At 46.6% G+C, this 16,942-nt stretch overlaps 1 protein-coding gene across 1 annotated transcript in view; it reads left to right on the top strand.

Annotated features, from left to right (window-relative positions):
* The first annotated feature begins 13,559 nt into the window (after window positions 1-13,559).
* The window catches only part of lpar1 (lysophosphatidic acid receptor 1), a 144,349-nt gene continuing 140,966 nt past the window's right edge, over window positions 13,560-16,942 (top strand). The window contains exon 1 of the mRNA XM_073048588.1: window positions 13,560-13,658. The gene's annotated coding sequence lies outside the window, so the exon portion shown is untranslated. The remainder of the gene's footprint in view (window positions 13,659-16,942) is intronic.

Below are 16,942 nucleotides of genomic sequence, written 5' to 3'. Positions count from 1 at the left end.
TGTCCTGCACAAAGCTTAGGAAAATTTGGTAAGTGTGTTATTAAAAGAAAGAATTCTGAATATGTTTGTCTGTGTGGGTACGTGTGTGCATGTGCCTGCAAGTCCTCTGTCCTAACTTTCTAAAGGACTCCAGTGGTGTGCATGTTTGTGCAGTATGGAACAAAAAGCATTAAGTATGTTGAGAAGTATATTATATGTGTGGAAAGGGCTCAGGGAGTCTCTGCAGACGTGTTGTTAGAGAAAGGAAAATGTGAGAAGACTGCCTTTGTTCAATGTTGGTGTGAAATGCAAAAACGGCTCGACGAATCTTGTAAAATAAAAAGCAGGAGAAAGTAAGCAAAAAGGCACAGAAAGAACAGGCGAAGGATAATAGTGTCTCCCTCAGTCTTTGAACAGAAACAATTAACACTGGAGTGTGAGGATGAAATAGATGGTGTACCCCAGCCTTCTCTCAGTGTGGTTTCAACAAGACCTGTGCAGTAATACCTCTGAGTACTCAGTGAGGCTGGTATCAGGCAGTGCCCTGCCACAGGCAGCTGTTCCGAATACAGGTCCACAATCCCTTATCCGAAATCCTTGGGGCCAGTTGCATTTCGGAATTCAGAAACCCTCCTTAGTGGTTCCGGGACCCCTTGCAGATACCAAGAAACACGTATGCTCAGGTCCCTTATTTAACCTGTCTCAGTGTGGGTGGACTTTAGGACCCAGTGGAGGTCCGGACCTACATACATCCTCCCGTATACTTTAAATTATCTCTAGGTTACGTATAATACTTAATACAATGTAAATGCTATGTAAATAGTTGTTATACTGTATTGTTTAGGGAATAATGACAAGGAAAAAATTTTATTTCCAACAAAAACAATCAATAAAACATAAAAATATACAGCTTCAAACGAACTAAATCAAACACATGGTAAATGACTTACTGGAATAAATGTAGAACGTCACTGTCACTATAAAACTTCAGTAACTTGTCTTTCAGTTTCTTTAAATCATATACAGTGGTAGTTCCAACACCATATTCTTCAGTAAGTTGCAGCACAGACACACCACAATCAAGCTTCTGCAATAACTTCACTTTCTGCGTTATTGATAATGATAGATGCTTCCTTCTTTTTTTCTCATTGTTACCCATAGGGGTATCTGCAGCTCTTTTTTGACATTTTCACAGTGAAATTAAACACAAAGTCAACAGTGAACATAAAATATCAGCGAACAAATGCATGTGTAACCAGTACGAGCGCTGAGCCACAACCGGTGTCTGGCGGCCTCTGCTAGTGCTGCCACGTCACACCTGAGTGACGTCAGCCATTGGTGAAAAAGACTTCAGTTTTCGGAGCTTTTTGGATTTCAGAATTTCTGATAAGGCCTTGTGGACCTGCAGTACTACGGGAGGCAAAGGGGTGCAGAAGGGATTAGCAAAATGTTGATTTAAGTGTACCTTGAACTGATCTAGTAGGAGCCTAAAGAAAATATTTCCCTCTCTCTGCGTGGTTGGCATCTGTCAGTCTCGAAGGACAATGGGTGATGAACATCAGCACAAGCCTGGGTGGAAGGTATGGGAATCCTGAATTGCCTAGTCATCAAGATCCCCCTTTCAGCCTCACCAGTGTAGTCCAAAGAAAAGCTTATGAAGCAATAAATTTGGCACCAGCTTGGCTGCAGGAGCTGCCAGAAGAATGTTCAATGGCATCCAACCGCCTTAGGGGCTGCACTTCAGATTTGCTGTCTGAGTTTACTCCCGTAGCCTTCATCTCTCCTAAGGCTGCTGTAATACGCTGTAAGGTTTCACTACTAATGTACTGGTTTCTCTGTAGCAGCGATGTTTGGGTTTTGACTAGAGATAACGGGTCTTTAGAATGTGGGCCATCCAATGAGGGGGATGTTGTTCTTTCTTGTGGGTCTGGAAGCAGGGATTTCAGGTCTTTTGCCAGGGAGAGATAAGGAGAGAAGACGCGAATGGAGAAAGTTGGTAGACCACCGGATAGAGAGGACTTGGAGCGAGGGTCCGAGGGTTGGCTACGCTCAGAGAAGGTCGAATGGAAACCAGTGGACTGATCCATGAGCTTCAACATAGCGCATTAGACTTTCTCATGAGAATGGGCCCATTTCTTTTTTTGGTTTCTTTATTAACCGTATAGTCAAATTAAGAATTATAAAGCTCAATTGCTTAATTGCATATTGTGTACTGTTTGTTATTTCATGGTACCGATTTGTAACAGGGGACACATCGCGCAGCCAAGATTTCTTAAGTTTGGCCAGGCCGAGGGCTGTCTTCCCCTAGATTAAACTGCTAGCTGAACCGAGAGTTACCATTGTGGGGGTATCATTTGGGATTGATTTCATTGGATGCTGGGTGATTACCCTGAGTATTGAACCAGTGGGGTAGACATTCGTACTCTGGATGAATTGTTAATTCACCTGTTAAGTACTGTTAAAATTGAGATTGCAGGGCAGAGGTTTGATAAAATTGCGGGCGCAGCTCTTGTTTTAATGCAGACCAGCGCTGAGGTAGCGGTAACTGGGAGCGGAGATTACAAAGACAGGGTTCTCTCGTTTCTGCGGAGTGAGGGGAACGAGTGGTCAGATTTGGAATGTCTAATTAGTCCACTTCCCCCGATGAAGAGTGAGAATTCTCAGTTAGTATCCGCTCTTACCTCCCTGGCGAATAAATGGAAAAATGCCCAGGTTCAAAGTCCCAGCTATGGCAGGCTCTGCCTATTCTCTGGAATAACACCCACCCCTAAAGGGGAAAAGGAGTATGAGGCTTGGGCGGAGCAGACCTCTCAGTTGTTAGTTGAGTGGCAGTGCTCTGATGACATAAAGCAACAGAGATTGGTTGAGAGTTTGACTGGGTGGGCTGCTGACATTGTGAGAGCCATCAGGTTGCGGTATCCCGTAGCGACAGCTGTCAATTACATGCAAGCACTGGGCAATTCTTTTGGCCCAATGGAGCTCATGGTGGGGTTTCAGAACTTGTGTCAGGAGAAGGGGGAGAAGCTTTCTGCTTTTATTTTTCAGCTAGAGAGGCAGCTAAATTGCTTGCGGCGTAGAGGGGTCATTCAGGTGGCTGAGGTGGATCAGTTAGGAATGGACCAGATAGCAAAGGGTGCCCAGTCCCACGACTGGATTGCTTGGGGTCTCCAACGGTCTCGTAAGATGCACCCCCCCCTCCATCTTTTATTGAGCTAATCAGAGAGGTACAGGAAGAGGAGAATACATCGGTAGTGGTTCCCTGTGGTGAAGTGACCACAGACAGCCTACCCCGCGGAGCAGTAGAGAAGATGGTGGCAGAAGAGTTGAGAATGGAGATATATCGGCTGTGATCAGTGAGTGTGACCCCCCCCCCATATGATGGAGCTGATGGGGGGGGGGCAGATTCCCCAATGGGTGAACAATGCGGAGGGCTGCTGGCAGCGGGTGTGACCCCCCCCCATATGATGGAGCTGATGGGGAGGGGCAGATTCCCCAATGGGTGAACAATGCGGAGGGCTGCTGGCAGCGGGTGTCACACCAGAAGGAGAGTGAGCCCCCGGGTACCTCAGCAGGGAGAGTCATTGGGAAAACTTAGAGGAGACACAGTGAGGGAACAGCCTGGTGTCTCTGTGGGAACACGTTCCCAGCAATGTATCAAGGAACTCTGGAAAGCAAAAGATCCTATTCCTGAAGGCTAAGTCGTTACGGGTAAAGGGTATTTATGCTAAAGCCATACTCGACACCGGGTCGCAGGTCACGTTGTTGTACCGTTCGTTTTACAACCGGTATCTGAAGTATTTACCATTGACCCCATTCAGGGCACTGGAGATCTGGGGGTTTAGTGCTGGTGATTATCCGTACGATGGTTATTTATCAGTGAAGTTGGAGTTCTCGGAGGCCGATGTGGGAGTGTCTGAGGTCCTTGATACATTAGTGCTGGTTTGTCCGGACCCTGTGGAGAAGGGCGGCGTTTAATTCTGGTGGGGACCAACACCCCTCTTGTGAGGAGGCTCATTGGGCCCCGCAAGAAGAAGCCGGGTGAGAGCTTTCTGGGAACACTGTCCGTGCACCTGGTGTTTCGAGTTGCTTTTGAGGAAGTGTGTGGCTGCATTGGGCTGGATACCGAAATTAGACGAGGAACTGTGTGGTTCACCCAGTCAAAGCCAACCGTAGTACGGCCCAGGGAAGTAGCGAGAGTGATGGGGACACCCAAATTTCCCAAAGTGCCTGAGGGCAAAGTCCTCTTAGTGGATGCTCTGGAAGTCCATGAGGGGGGAGTCAGGATTTCTTGCTGGGATACTGGTGAGGCCTGAATAGCAGAAGCCCTCATTGGTACAGGTGAGCAGGATGCAGTGATTGTCAGGAACACCATGAAGGGGAGGTCACCTTCAAGCGGGGGATGCCCCTGGTGCATCTGTTCCCGGTGACGGTAATGTCTAGTGCCCCTGTGAGACACGCCGGGGAGAAACTATTGGAAAAAGAGGGAAAGTTGACTGCTGAGTCATTCAACTTCGGGGACTCCCTGGTTCCTGTGGGTTGGAAGAGGAGGCTGGCAGAGAAGATGTTGAAGCTGGAAGGTGTCTTTTCCATTGGCGAGTTTGATGTGGGTCATTCCAAGAGCACTTGTTTCACTATCTGGGTGACCGAGGACACCCCGTTTAGAGAGCGGTCATGGAGTCTGGCCCCTGCAGAGGTGGAGGACGTTCGGCAGCATTTGTGTAAGTTGAAGGAAGCTGGGCTCATCACTGAGTCTCAAAGCCCCTATGTGTCCCCAATGGTAGTGGCCCGAAAGAAGAATGGGTAGGTACAGATGAGTGTGGACTATAAGTCTCTGAACAGGCGCACCATTCCTGATCAGTACACTGTCCTGAGGACTGAAGACGTGCTGGCCTGGCTGAGTGGTGCAAAGTGGTTCAGTGTGCTGGACTTGAGGAGTGGATATTACCAGATCCCCATGAGTGAGGCCGATAAAGAGAAGACGGCATTTATATGTCCCCTGGGATTTTTCCAGTTCGAAAGGATGCCCCAGGGCATTTTAGAAGTGCCAACTTCCAGCGGGTCATGGAGAAGACGGTGGGGGATTTGAGCTTGCTGAGGTATTTGTGTATCTGGATGACCTCATAGTGTTTGGATTCACCTTGGAGGAACATGAAGCGAGGCTGCTGAAGGAGCTGGGCCGCCTAAAAGCTGAAGGGTTAAAACTTTCCCTGGGTAAGTGCCAGCTCTGCCAAATGTCTGTTAGCTATGTTGGGTACATAGTCTCACAGGATGGAGTAGTTAAAGATTCAGCTAAGATAGAGGCGGTGACCAGTTGGCCAAGACCCCAGATTGTGAGCACTCTGCACTTGTTCCTTGGGTTCTGTGGTTACTATCAGAGGTTCATGAAAGACTACCGTTGAATACCATGAGTCATCCATTGAATCAGCTTCTGTGCAGTTACCCTCCCTTGGGGAAGAAAGGGAGGGGGATGAAAGGACAGGAGGATGGAGAGTATCTTAGCCCGTCGAAGCCCTTTGGACCGAGGTGGGATGTAAAATGTGAAGAGGCCTTTCAGTCGCTGAAGGAGCTGCTGACCCAGGTGCCGGTGCTGGCTTTTGCAGATCCTCGTACTGCACACAGATGCCAGCCGAGAGGGTTTAGGGGGCATCCTGTATCAGGATCAGGGCACTGGGTTGAGGCCCGTTGCGTTTGTTGGCCAGAGTCTGTCGTCCTCTGAGAAAAACTACCCCACACACAAGTTGGAATTCCTGGCGTTGAAATGGGCAGTGGTGGATAAGCTGAATGACTACCTCTACAGGGCCAAGTTTGAGGTGAGATGGACAACAAACCCCTAACTGACCTCGGCAAAACTGGTTGGCGGTGTTGTCTGCCTATGATTTCAATCTAAAGTACCAGCTGGAGAGCTGGAACATTGATGCTGAAGCTTTGTCCCGACAGGCGCATGAAGGACCGGACAGAAACGAGGAGTGGGACAGCATTCCTGCCCCGGGGGTGAAGGCTATGTGTCAGTTTGCCATTAACCTGAAGGCAGAGGGAAAGGAGGGGCAGGATCGAGTGGTGGATCAATTGGGAGCTTCTGATGACGCCATCCCCCAAGTTTACTGTAACCTGACTGCTCTGAAGACAAATCAGCTGCCGGATTTGAGTTGTGGGGAAGTGGCAGCTGCTCAGAGAGATGACCCGGGCATCGGTACCATTTGGGCAGCAATCAGAAAGGGAGGCATGGCTCAGGCGGAATAGACAAAACACGTGGCAGTGCCCCCATTACTGAGAGAATGGCCTCAGCTGGAGCTGTGGAACCAGATCTCACGTCACCTCCAGACTGACCTCGGCGTTGCCAGCTGGTTCTGACGGAGAAGTATCAGCCTTGCAGTCACTTCATGATGATTCTGGACGTTTGGGGGTTGAAAAGACCTTTGGATTGCTCAGAGATCGGTTTTACTGGCCCCGAATGAAGTTGGAGGTCGGAGAATACTGCAAGTCGTGCATTCGATGCATACGGTGAAAAACGCTGCCTATATGGGCAACCCCCTTGTCCCACTTGCAGATTGCAGGGCCCCTGGACCTGGTGTGTATGGATTTCCTGTCAATAGAACCCGATGCCAGAAATGCAGCGAAAGTCCTAGTCATCACGGAGCACTACACCAAATATGCTCAGGCTTTTCCTACCAAGGACCGGAGGGTGTCCACTGTGGCCAAAGTGTTATGAGAGAAGTATTTCATCTATTATGGCCTCCCCAGGTGGATACACAGTGATCAGGGACGGGATTTCGAGAGCAGACTCATCCGTGAGTTACTGGGCGTGCTTGGAGTCGAGAAGGTGAGGACCACGCCCTGTCACCCACAGGGTGATCCCCAGCCTGAGAGGTTTATTCAGACCTTGCTAAACATGCTCAGGACCCTGGAGATCAGCAAGAACAGCAGGTGGAGTCAACATATTGGACATCTGGTCCGCAGTTACAACTGTTCCGGAAATGAAACTACCGAGTACTCGACATACTATCTGATGTTTGGGCGCGAAGCGAGGTTGCCCATTGACCTTTGTTTTGGGACTGACAAGGGCGACTTACAACTGAAGACTTCTCTGACGTATGAGTTTGATATGAGAAGGGAGGTGCAAAGGGCTTATGAATTAGCTGAGGTCGTGGCTGCTAAGCAGAATCAAGAAAATAAGAGGAGGTATCATGAAAAAGTGAGGTTCTCCAACTCCTGCCAGGAGACAGAGTCTTCATCAGGAATTTGGGGAGAGGTTAAGCCGGTCCCCACCCCTGAAAGGGGTACTGATTTGGAGGATGAGCACCTGGATGGGTGGTATATGGTGTCTTTTGCTAACTCCCCATTGATTGAGGAAGAAAATTCTAGCACTTCTCCCACTGAGTCAGGTGAAGTGGAGGGGGGCTATCTGTGGACAGCCTGGGTTGCAGTGGGACCCTGCAAGGGAGGAAGCGGAGCTTGACCACGAAAGCAAGGGGTCCGATTTGCAGGTGGGCACAAGTGATAGGTCGGGAGAGGCCTCGCCAGGTAGACCAGAAGTATCTCCAGTAGTGTCGGAACATTAAGAGGTAGATAAGGGGGTATGGAGGTCTCAGAGAATTAGGAGACCACCAGATAGGCTGGCCTGTGTAACACTGGGGGAACAGGGTGTGACTCCACTGGTTTGGGGAGCTATGTCACTGCCTTTTACACCTGGATTGGACTTTGTGTTTTGTAGGAAGGTTTGGCAAATTATCTCAACACTATGAGGATATGACTAAATTTGGTGTGGGGGAGAGTGTAACCTGCTGTAAGGTTTCACTGTTAATGTAATGGTTTTGCTGTAGCAGCAGTGTTTGGGTTATGACTAGAGATAACGGAGCTTTGGAATGTGGGCTATCCAATGAGAGGGATGTTGTTCTTTCTTGTGGGTCTGGGAGCAGCGATCTCGCGGTCTTTTGTCAGGGAGAGATGAGGAGAGAAGATGCAAATGGAGAGAGTTGGTAGACTACTGGACGAAGTGGACTTGGAGTGAGGGTCCGAGGGTCAGGTCTGCTTGGAGGAGGTCAACGGGAAACCAGGAGGACTGAACCATGAGCTCCAACGTTGCACATTGAGCTGTTTCATGAGAATGGGCCCTTTTTCTTTTTTGTTTCTTTACTAAACATATAGTCAAATTTAAGAATGATAAAGTTCAATCATTTAATTGCATATTGTGGACTGTTTGTTATTTTGTGGTACTTATTTGTAATAGGTTGTGCTGCATCCACCCAAGCAAGATTGATTAAGTTTGGCTGGGCCGAGGGCTGTCTTCCCCTAGATTAAGCCGTTAGCCGAACCGAGAGTTACACTGCCCACAAGGCAGTGGGGCTATTTACCCATATGTGGGGATCTGGTTCATGAGCACCAGGGCACGCCCACATGCTGGTGGGCCTGCATGCTACGTGTGCAGGGCCAGACCTCTGTAGTTCAGTCTGTGTCGCCAGTGAGGAGGTACAACATGAGGCTTGCTGTTGGAGAGGTTGCGTACTGGCAGGAGGAGACTTACACGTTCAGCTCCCCTTTTCATAAGGCTGCTGGGCAGAGGTGGAAGCTGAAAGTGAGAGCGACATGCACTGCTCTCTACACTACCACTCCGGACGCATCACAACATCCATTTTGACACCACGCTGTAGATTGGCATTAAAAAGTGTTGGAAAGAAGACAATGGTGTTAGTGAATATGTAGAACACGGGTGTAAATGTTTACCAAAGTATCCAGATTAATTCTTCAAGCCGGGACACTCATCTTAATAAATACTAGTGTAAATAAATTGTTGAAGAAAAACATATACTTTTACATTTGTGAGCCAAGTAGAATTAAGTAAAATTGCGAGTGTTGTACAATGTTGCCAAAAGCAATTACAACATCAAAGGATTAAAGCTGTTAAGGGGAGTGGGGACAATGATGTGTGAGACTTCCTGGCTGCTCCACTATAGCCTCTGGGCAATATTGTATGTTGCTGTGTAAGTATTGTGATAGCCATCCTATACAATTTGAATGTTATTTTAACTTTTAACTTTGTTTAATATTTAAAGAAATTGACAGTGACCAAATATTGCCTAATCATTACCAGATCAACTTCTGCTCAAAATTTCACCGTAAACGTTCCCTACTTTATACACATATGGCTCCTGTGACCCACTTGTGACTGGTAATTTTTGTTTTGAGCAGTGTGTGGGTTTAGAATCAGAATCAGGTATCACTGGCATGTGTCGTGAAATTTATTAACTTAGCAGCAGCAGTTCAATGCTATACATAATATAGAAGAAGGAAAAAAAAGAATAATCAATCAATCAATCAATCAATCAATTACAATATGTGTATATTGAATAGATTAAAAATCATGCAAAAACAGAAATAATATATATTAAAAAGTGAGGTAGTATCCAAGGGTTCAATGTCCATTTAGGAATCAGATGGCAGAGGGGAAGAAGCTGTTCCTGAATCACTGAGTGTGTGCCTTCAGGCTTCTGTACCTCCTCCCTGATGGTAACAGTGAGAAAAGGTCATGCCCTGGGTACTGGAGGTCCTTGATAATGGACGCTGCCTTTCTGAGACACCGCTCCTTGAAGATGTCCTGGGTACTTTGTAGGCTGGTGCCCAAGATGGAGCTGATTAGATTTACAACCCTCTGCAGCTTCTTTCTGTCCTGTGCCGTGCAATAGCATAATACTATTCTAAATGTTTTACGGTTCTTTGATCCAACAAGCATAAACATGGAAATGGGGTGGTGGACACAGTAGGGGTAAACATGGGAATGTCCGCAAAGGGTATATTTTTGTTTGCTCGAGGATGCCCTTGATCAAAGCAAATGTGATAGCAGTTTTTGCCACCACCGCCACCAACACCATAGACCACCCAATTTACTTTAAATAATAAACTCAAGAAATTCTGCAGATGCTGGAAATCCAAAGCAACATACATAAAATGCTGGAGGAACTCAGCAAGACAGGCTGTCACAGTCCGGTCCGTGAAGTCCGTATTCCGATTCACGGTCCAGTCCATGGATTCTGTATTCCGGCTATTCCTTTTCTCCTTTGTTCCATTGGGCGCCTTAATTGAGGCACCTGATTCTCGTTTCAGGCTGGCAACATAAATAGCTCTGGGGTCCAGTGACTCCTTGCTGGACCATCCTTGTCAAGTTAACCTGCTGGAGTGAGACGAGTGCCGCTGTCTGTAGTACCTGGCCGTGTTGGGGGCTTGCCGCTACTTGGAGCCTTTTCATGTCAAGATAAAGAACAGTCTATCATTGTGTGGTTTTGTCTCTCTGTGTTCTCTCCTCCGCTGGATAGGTCCGGCCGTTTGCCGCTATCCTGAGTGGGGAACGGTCTCAGTGTTTTGTGCCCTGTGGCTAAGAAGAGTCCCAGCTCTATGTCCTGTGTCCAAGGAGGAGCCCCGCCCGGCTCAGTGTTCTGTGGCCTGTGTCTAAGTCATGTCTTTCCAAGTCCAAGTCAAGAGTCAAGTTCCAAGTCCAAGCCAAGCCCGAGTCAGGTCCAAGCCAGGTCTAGTCAAGAGCCAAGTCTAGACCCAGGTACTGAGTCCCGGCAAAGACCTGAGTTCAGAGTCATGAACTGAGTTCCCTGTCAAGTTCAAGTCCCAAGTCCAAGTCCAGGTTTTCTGGTTTGTCACTTTATGTCTATGTTCATGTTGTCTTTTGACCTCGTTCCTTGGCTTCCCCAGCACTCTTAACAAACATAGTTCATTTCCCAGTACTTCAGTGTCTGGGCCTTTCATTTAGGTCCGCTACCAACGCCACCTTATGACATAGGCGACATCTTTGGAAATGAATAAACAGTTCATTATGGGCAAAGAAAGGGGGAGGGGAGCACCACAGGGAGATGGAGAACAGGCAAAGAGTGATTGTGAGAGGGACAGAGAGAGAAAAAAAGGAGGGGGGGGGAAAGAGAGAGAAATAAATAAATAAATAAATAAATAAATAAATAAGGGATGGGGTAAGAAGGGGAGGAGGGGCATTAACAGAAGTTAGAGAAATCAACGTTTATGTCGTCAGGTTGGAGGCTACCCTGACGGAATATAAGGTGTTGTTCCTCCAACCTGAGTGTGGCTTCATCTTGACAATAGAGGAGGCCATGTATAGACATATCAGAATGGGAATGGGATGTGGAATTAAAATGTGTGGCCATTGGGAGATCCTGCTTTCTCTGGCGGACCGAGCATAGGTGTTCAGCGAAACAGTTTTCCAGTCTGTGTCGGGTCTCACCAATATATAAAAGGCCACACCGGGAGCACTGGAGACAGTTTACCACACCAGCTGACTCTTTTTTTCTCTCTCTGCCCCTCTCACAATCACTCTTCGCCTGTTCTCCATCTCTCTGTGGTGCTCCCCTCCCCCTTTCTTTCTCCCTAGGCCTCCCGTCCCATGATCCTTTCCCTTCTCCAGCTCTGTGTCCCTTTTGCCAATCACCTTTCCAGCTCTCAGCTTCACCCCTCCCGCTCCTGTCTTCTCCTGTCATTTCGGGTCTCCCCCTCCCACTTTCAAATCTCTTACTATCTTTCCTTTCAGTTAGTCCTGACGAAGGGTCTCGGCCCAAAACGTCAACAGTGCTTCTTCCTACAGATACTGCCTGGCCTGCTGTGTTCCACCAGCATTTTGTGTGTTACTTAAAGATCTTGTATGGTTTCAGTTCTGCCCCCGATCTGATACTGGAAAAAGGTGGAAGTATATTAATGGTGATGTGGCATGAAGCTTTTTCCCGTAACAAAAGCCTGCATCCTTGCAGCTGGTGCACTGAATCTCGTTGTGCCTTGAAGTAACATATGACAATGGACAATTAAGGAAACTATATGGGTTTCTCAGCGCTTCGAGACTCCGATAAAACGCGGTGAATTAACTAGTGTAACGGGGGTTTTTTTCTTTTTCTTTGTTACTGTGTATGTAATCAAAATGGCATCTTTGTTTTGTTAAAAGTAGGAATGCTGGCGCCTGTGTTAATAGTAGGAATGCTAGCGTCTTTGTTATGATAAGTGCTGGAAGCTTGTTTGGGACTGTAAACTGATTGTTGGCGGGGATTTTGGGGAGTCGGCGCGATGGAGTGAGAGAGAGGGGACGGGATGCTGGAAGCTGGGCGACGGTCCCCGGCCCAAGGTTTTCGGTGATGAGAGGAGACGGAGACAGAGGAGTGTGGAGCGTCTGGTCGACCACCGTGGGGGTCCCAGGAGGCGAGTCGAGGAAGTCGGAGGGGATTGAATGGTGGCCATGAGACTTCAGTAATTGAGCTCCAACGATTGTGCACGAAGTGGTTTGGACTTAGATAAGTTTGGCGCCTTTTCTTTTATTTCTCTTATTCATATATACTGTATCGTTAGTAATCGCTTAGTTATAGTAATCTTTATAAATTGTACTCATTTAATCGCATAAGGTGTACTGTCTGTGTTTTTTGGGCGAGGCGGGGACATCACACAGCATCCACACCAGCTGATTACCCAGTTTGGCGGGGCCGAAGGCTGCTCCCCCTAGACTAGAACGAGTTTGAGCGATGCCTGAGGCGACCCAGGGGTTACACTAGGAACCTTTTTCCTGCTTTTCAATTACTCACTGCAATTGCTGTTATAAACTATGCGCTAGCGGGAAGAATGAAAGAACTAGGCAACAAAGGAGCTGACTCCTTTGCCAGGGCAGCAACTGCAGATCTTTACGGCCACGTAGCACTCCAGTGTGATCAGGCTGCCAGTACTTCCAAATTCTTTGATGAACTCATCCAGTTCCAGCGTGATGCACCCACGAGTAGCTGGAAAGGACTTGATGGACTATGTGCAAAGCTATAAAGGATGATGATAGGTGTCATCGAAGATGAAAGATTCTCGACGGTAGCAAGAGAAGTAACGGCAGCTGTAGGATTTGCCAGACACTGCGGGCCCTCCTCCTGGAATTAATTTGTGAATCTCTAAATGGACTTTATGCAGTAACTAAATGTATGGATTGTGATTATGCACTTGTTATCTTTTTTTGCTATCTTCAAGGGTAAAAGCTTATCAAACTCAGAGAAATGATGTCCTATGATATTTTTATTATGAAAATGTATTCATACATTTGGGATACCTGAGAAATTCTCAGGTGATAATGGCCCTCACTTTATGAGTAAATTTGTATGAGTTGATGAAAGCCTTGTAGTGTAAGCATCATTTCACCTGTCCTTACTATCCTCAATCTGACGGAGCAGCTGAAAGATGGAAAGGGTCTCTGAATTAACTAAATTTCATGATGAGATGAAGCTACAGTGGCCAGAGGTTCTCCTCACATTTCGCTGCTCTCCACACTGTGTAACAGGCCTGTCTCCACATGAGATAGTTTTGGGATGTCCCATGTGCCTTGCCAGTCATCCTTCTCCTTTTTTAATTAAACAGCTGGACAGCCACATTATAAGTGAAGGCATTTTGCAATGCTGTGTAGCACTAACTCAAGCTCTTAATGGTTCTCATCAACAGGTTCTTGAAGCCAGAAGATCATGTTGGCTGCAGATTGTCAGACCTCCCAGCTTGGAGATTGGGTACTGATGAGAGCCCACTGAGGAAAGAACTGCCCGGAGCCCCACTGGGAAGGTTCATTCCAAATGTTGCTGACCACAGGTACCTCCTTGAAGGTCCAAGGAAAGCTGACGTGGATACACGCCTTGCACATTAAGCCAGCAGTACCACTGGACCAGGTAGAACCTAGAAGAACCTAGATGATAAGGTCTGATGGACTGAACTCTTGATCTTTGCTTTTTGCCATCTTAAATAACCAACACACATTATATAACCATATAACATATAACCATATAACAATCACAGCACGGAAACAGGCCATTCTGGCCCTCCTAGTCCATGCCGAACTCTTAATCTCACCTAGTCCCACCTACCCGCACTCAGCCCATAACCCTCCACTCCTTTCCTGTCCATATACCTATCCAATTTTACCTTAAATGACACAACTGAACTGGCCTCTACTACTTCTACAGGAAGCTCATTCCACACAGCTATCACTCTCTGAGTAAAGAAATACCCCCTCGTGTTTCCCTTAAACTTTTGCCCCCTAACTCTCAAATCATGTCCTCTTGTTTGAATCTCCCCTACTCTCAATGGAAACAGCCTATTCACGTCAACTCTATCTATCCCTCTCAAAATTTTAAATACCTCGATCAAATCCCCCCTCAACCTTCTATGCTCCAATGAATAGAGACCTAACTTGTTCAACCTTTCTCTGTAACTTAAGTGCTGAAACCCAGGTAACATCCTAGTAAATCGTCTCTGCACTCTCTCTGATTTATTGATATCTTTCCTATAATTCGGTGACCAGAACTGTACACAATATTCCAAATTTGGCCTTACCAATGCCTTGTACAATTTTAACATTACATCCCAACTTCTGTACTCAATGCTCTGATTTATAAAGGCCAGCGTTCCAAAAGCCTTCTTCACCACCCTATCTACATGAGACTCCACCTTCAGGGAACTATGCACCATTATTCCTAGATCACTCTGTTCTACTGCATTCCTCAATGCCCTACCATTTACCCTGTATGTTCTATTTGGATTATTCCTGCCAAAATGTAGAACCTCACACTTCTCAGCATTAAACTCCATCTGCCAACGTTCAGCCCATTCTTCTAACCGGCATAAATCTCCCTGCAAGCTTTGAAAACCCACCTCATTATCTGCACCTAAGTGCAGAACTATCCTATGACACTTTCCTTTGCCTTAGAGAGTTATGAATATGCATTGCATACTAACTGGTCAGGTGGTTGGGTGTGCTCCAGAGAGTGTCTATACATTCAGAAGGTGGATTGCCAATGCATTTAAACCCCTGGATAGCTGTGAGTTTGATCCTGTGTTTTACTTTGAGAACAAATTTAGAATGGTAAAGAGAGCAGGAGACTGCATTTTGAAGGATAGTATCAACCTACCTACAGCAATTGTATAAGCCCCCTCCTCCGAAGCTGCTTCATGGAGAATGGGGTGAAGGATCAAAGGATTGGACTAGACCGAGGTAACAGCACGTGCAATGTCTACGCTACTGGTGATCCTCTGAATCCCATTAATGGTAGTCACTGGGTATGTGGCTGCTAGGGATACCCCTTCTAAAATAGGAGCTTTGGCCTGAATCAAAACCAAACTTGGTTGTCATCTGGCCCACATAGTGCCATAAATATACCACCTGTTCACTCTCTCTCTTTCTACGTTCTACGATGTGGGGCTGCCGTCGAATGACAATAGAGACTGAGTGTTTCTGTTCTGGGAACCTGTCAGACTGGCTTGTGAAAGCATTAACATGGCCTCAGCACTGCTGGAGAAAATAGCTAATAACGCAGCATTAGCACTACATGACACGTGCCAGGCAATCAACAACGTTGCTGCCGAAATACTGGCAATACGCACTGTGGCCCTTCAAAATTGTCTAGCACAAGGCTTTCTGTTATCTAAGAGAGATTGTACTTTTGCCATTACTAATTAGGAAGGCTGCTCATATGTCCCTGATAACAACAACCAATTGTCCCTGATGAGATTGTCATGGTGTTTAAGAGACTCTGCATTACTAAAATTCAGTAAGATTTATGTTGTCCTCTATAGGGCAAAGAGGAAGGAGTGTGGAGGTTGAGGAAAGGCAAAGGTAGCCTGGAGGAGTTGTGGTCTGTTGCAATTGTAGTCTGGACCATTTGTAGCCCGGACCATTTGCAGCTGGGATCATTTGTAGCCTGGACCAGTTGTAATCTGGAGCAGTTGTAGCTTGGACCAGTTGTGGTCAAGCAAGACTTTTGAAGTGAGACTGTTGGAGACACTTCTGCTCGCTACAGATGAGATAAGCTGGGTGATGGTGGTAGTGTGGACTCATGCCAAATGAGTGCGGCCTCTGTAGTGAGACTTTTCCAAAAAGGTTTTCTAAAAACATACCATCCCTTTACAGTTGAAGACAGATGAGATAAGAATAACGGAAGGGCATATCCAATGACTAAGGCTCTATTGTCTTTACTAACTTTAAAAAATCATCATCTGTCCACTTGGAGTTTCAATTGACTTTAACACCTCTATTGGGAATGGTGATTGATCTTGTGAGTAAGGAATTCAAATATATATAATTTTCAATGATCAATGACTGTAAATGATAAGCCAATTCTGTATAAAAATAACAGTTTTCTATTCAGACTTCAGAACAGTGTTGGTAACATGGGCCCATGCTGTTCCATTTGTACATATGTAAAATAAGAGGAATGCTTGAATTGTAAGAGTGTGTGTGTTCTTGGGGACCGTTACTTTAGTTATTTTATTATTGGCGATGACAAATGTTTCTAGCCGGTATTGTAGACATCTTATTGGTAAGCACAGTGGCACAGCTAGTAAAGCAGCTACCACACAACTCCTGTGACCTATGTTCAATCTTGACCTCCAGTGCTGTCTTTGAGGAGTTTGCACGTTCTTCCCGTAACCAATCACAAACAAGAGAAAATCTGCAGATGCTGGAAATCCAAGCAACACATACAAAATGCTGGAGGAACTCAGCAGGCCAGGTAGCTTCTATGGGAGAGAGAGAGAGAGAGAGAGAGAGAGACACACACACACACACACACACACACACACACACACACACACACACACACACACACACACACACACACACACACACACACACACACACACACACACACACACACACCATTAATGGTCATTATAAATTGTCCCATAATTAAGGTAGGATTAAATTGGGGATTGCCACACACACATTCACTTATTCAGAAAGTCAGATGGCATGGGATCCAGGGAAGTTTGGCCAGGTGGATTCAGAATTGGCTTGCCTGCAGAAGGCAGAGGGTCGTGGTGGAGGGAGTACATTCAGATTGGAGGGCTGTGACTAGTGGTGTCCCACAAGGATCTGTTCTGGGACCTCCACTTTTTGTGATTTTTATTAACGACCTGGATGTGGGAGTAGAAGGGTGGGTTGGCAAGTTTGCAGATG

This window comes from Hemitrygon akajei, chromosome 6, assembly GCF_048418815.1.
Source record: "Hemitrygon akajei chromosome 6, sHemAka1.3, whole genome shotgun sequence".
Lineage (NCBI taxonomy): Eukaryota > Metazoa > Chordata > Chondrichthyes > Myliobatiformes > Dasyatidae > Hemitrygon > Hemitrygon akajei.
This window is presented reverse-complemented; position numbering and strand designations above follow the sequence as displayed.